Source organism: Eutrema salsugineum, unplaced genomic scaffold, assembly GCF_000478725.1.
Source record: "Eutrema salsugineum unplaced genomic scaffold, Eutsalg1_0 scaffold_3, whole genome shotgun sequence".
Lineage (NCBI taxonomy): Eukaryota > Viridiplantae > Streptophyta > Magnoliopsida > Brassicales > Brassicaceae > Eutrema > Eutrema salsugineum.
This window is the reverse complement of record NW_006256756.1, coordinates 5,692,283-5,696,024: the sequence shown is the minus strand read 5'-3', so window position 1 is coordinate 5,696,024 and position 3,742 is coordinate 5,692,283. Positions and strand designations below refer to the sequence as shown.

At 44.0% G+C, this 3,742-nt stretch overlaps 1 non-coding gene across 1 annotated transcript; it reads left to right on the top strand.

Moving 5' to 3' along the window:
- Positions 1 to 220: 220 nt before the first annotated feature.
- LOC112085567 lies at positions 221 to 327 on the top strand. Its single transcript, XR_002898870.1, has one exon. It is a non-coding gene; the product is annotated as a small nucleolar RNA R71 (small nucleolar RNA).
- Positions 328 to 3,742: the final 3,415 nt, after the last annotated feature.

Below are 3,742 nucleotides of genomic sequence, written 5' to 3'. Positions count from 1 at the left end.
TTCTCTGGTTAGCCTCTGTTCTGAGCTTGAACCTTCAGACCTATTTGATCTGTCATAGTCTTCACCATAAGTATCATTGCTCAATGCTAAGTTCTCCACTAGCTCTAAAGCAGCATGTATCTCTTTACCCAGAAAGTTCCCATTGGAAGCAGTATCCAGCTGGTTTCTAATCTTGGGAAGAGCTCCCCTATACAGTGTGCTGAGAAGAGAAGCCTCACTAAACCCATGGTGTGGGCATTGGTTTGTGTAGCTCCTGAATCTCTCATATGCTTCACCAAAACTTTCATTGCTGTGCTGAGTGAAGCTAGAGATTTGGTTCCTCAGTTTTGCAGTTCTTGAGGTGGAGAAGAACTTAGATAAGAAGGCTTGCTTGCATTGCTCCCAGGTTTGAATGGAGCCTCTTGGAAGATTCTTCTCCCATTGATGAGCTTTATCACCAAGACTGAATGGGAATAGTCTTAGCTTGAAGCTGTCTTCTGAAACTCCATTTATCTTGGTCAGATCACACACCTTATCAAACTGGTCCAAGTGTTCCAAGGGATCTTCCATTGCTAACCCATGGAACTTTGAGTTCTGGACCATATTCAGCAATAATGCTTTCACTTCAAAGTTGTTGTTTTGCACAGGTGGTGTCTGAATACCAGCTCCATACTGATGAGCATTGGCCCTGTCATTCTCTCCAACATAGACTTGGGGTTGCTCATATCTCCTTTGCTGTGGTTGGAAAGGGTGGGGTTGGTGGTGCACCTGGTGTCTATGCTGAACATTGGCCTGATGCCTCTGTTGATGAGCTTGAGCTTGTCCCTGGTGGACATAAGCTTGTTGATGGTGCACCTGTTCCAGCTGAACATTACCCTGGTGAAGCCTTTGACCAACTCCAATACCAGCTCCATGACCTTGAGCTTGTTGCTCCTGAACTGGTTGTTCTATATCTACCACGTGATCTTCTTGTTCTGCCATCTCAGTCTGATCAATTTGTCTACCACGTCTGTCTCTTCTCCTCCTTGGTACCAAAAGGTTGATGTTGTCGTTTAGAGGAAAAGGAGGACCACAGCTTCTTGATCTAGACCTGGTGTTCATACACCTGAAATCACAAACAGAACTTGAAAGGAATCAGTAAAAACAAGAAAGTAAGCACTTGATCTCAAGAACAGATCAGAGCTTCATGCTAATCAAACCACAATTTGGCAACGGCGCCAATTGATAGACAAGACTTTTTAGGGTCTCAGGGCTATCAATCCCCTTGTCAAAGTAGCACAAAGAGGTTAATCAATCCAAGAATGTGGTGATAGACACTAAACTATGTGATCAAGTTCTTAATTCAAGCAAACAAGAGTGATTTTGGTTAACTAATGACAACTAACAACTTAAACAGGTTTAAAGACAAATGACAATGACAAATGGTGTGAATATGATATGATGGAGGCATGAGATTCTAGACATGATAGATTGTTAGGGTGCTTTGTTGTTAAACTAGAAATGCTAATGACAATGATGAGACATGATTCAAGTGATTAAGAACTCTAATCTAGGTTAATCCTCTCATGAAGGTATTAACCCCTATACTAATCCATTTTCAAACCAAATTCCCATTTGTGAAATATGAATCAATATGCATTAATAAACAGTTCTCAATGATCATTCAAGCATTTAACAAATCGTTCCCATGATGAAAAATTACTTAAACCTCTAACACAACTCTTTCAGGAATTTCATCAAACACTTTTGGTGCATGAAATTCCCAGAATCTAGATCTCAAGTGATTATCAAGGATCTAGCATAGAGAACAGTTGTTTAGAGAAATGAACCAATGAATCTAGCCCTAAGCACTCCTAATCTAACACTTTAGCACCCTAACCTACACATCTAGAACCTCATTAAGGTAATACTCACTAATCATGATCAACACACTAGATCCTTTGCAAGATGTGTTGTTAATCATGATTAGAAGTTGATTTTGATGAATAGAAATGATGAACAAGATGGAAAGAAACTTCAAAACGATTTCAAACTCTCTAAAACAAAGTGTATTAAGTGGTTTTTCACAAAAGGGGAAAGAAGACTAAAAGTAGATTCAGTGTTCTCTACAAATTAGGTCTAAAAACCTTATAAAGGAGGCTTGGGCGAACCGGGTCAACCCGGAACAAACCGGGTACTGACCCGGCCTTGATGGGCAAAGAAGGGTTTGCCACGGTCTGGTGCATCCTTGGTGTGACCGTGGCATTCCTGACCGTGTCAAAGTCTTTACTTGTGTTCTTGGTTCCTTTTGATGCCACGGTCTGATCAAGCTTCATCTGGGACTCATGGCAAGTTAACCGTGTCAAACGCCGAAGATGTGTAAAGGTTGCCACGGTCAAGCCCCCAGACCGTGGCATTCAGACCGTGCCAAAACCCGCATGCATGTGAAGACCTTCTCAGCCAAGTATATGCTTGCCACGGCCAAGTCTCAGGCCGTGGCATTGAGATCGTGTCAAAAGCCGAAACTGTGTAGAAGTTATCTCCAGCCACTTGTTCATTTGCCATGGTCAAGTCCCAGACCGTGGCATTAAGCTCGTGCCAATCGCCGAAGGTTTCAAGATGTTGCCACGGCCAAGCCTCATACCGTGGCATTTAGGCCGTGTCAATCGCCGAACGGTTGCTAAGTTCCTCTCAGCCAAGTGTGTGTTTGCCACGGTCAAGTGTAGACCGTGGCATGAAGATCGTGTCATTGGCCGAGGGTGCACAAAAGTTGCCACAGCCAAGTGTGGACCGTGGCATTGAAATCGCGGCATGTTTAACTTAGTCATCCTGGGCTGTCTGGACCATCTCGCATTCCGGAGAGTGTAAGTTCCTGGAGACCTGTCCGAATTGAGTGATTCCGGTTGCAGAAGACAGAGGACTCATTTATCTCCAACTTTGTTGAAGGAAGTTTCAGTGCTTGGGAAGTGTAAGGTTTCCTGGAGGGCATATCTTTGAAGTGCATTTACACGACCAGAGAGAGGCGTCTAAACATGTGTCCATTCCGGAGACCGTACCTTTCTGCTCAAAGCTCCGAATTGACTGATCTCGGATGTTCTGGAAAGAAGACTCAAATGTCTCTGATTCTCATGAAGGCCCCGGAAACTGAATCGGCCTGGAAGTGCACCGTCCTTCGCATCCTTCAAAACTGATCTGCTCGGTCCGGAATACCTGCGAGACAGGGGTTCCTTCCGACGGCTTATCTCTCTGCTCACGCGTCCGAATTCCACAATTCCACTTGCTATGAGACCGTGCTCCAATGCTCTCCAACTTTTATGAAGGACCTGCCGTCTGAATCGGACCGGAAGGCTCCCCGGACAGGCGATTTCTGAGACTCGTACAAACCCGGAGATTTTGGCCGATACACTTCGTTCGCGGTACATGGAAATGGCCGGTAAAGCTTCCCGCGGTACATGAAAATGGCCGGTAAAACCTTCCTGGCCAGCGAGAATAGCCGATAATCTCCCAAGACCGAATTTTTCCACTTTTTCAAGCTTTGCTCACCATTCCACCTCCTGGATTCATCTTTTCAGCTCCATATTCACCTGATAGACACTCAAAACATGCAAAGACTCATTGGGACCTAATGCATCTCCTAAGTTCTAAAACAAACCCTTAGGACCTAAAATGCATGAAATAAAACATGATTTGGAATGATTTATGCAACCTAAATGATGCAAATTATGAACATATCACCTGCAGGATCGATTACTAATTGGGAAGAGTGTAAAACTGCTTTCCTGAA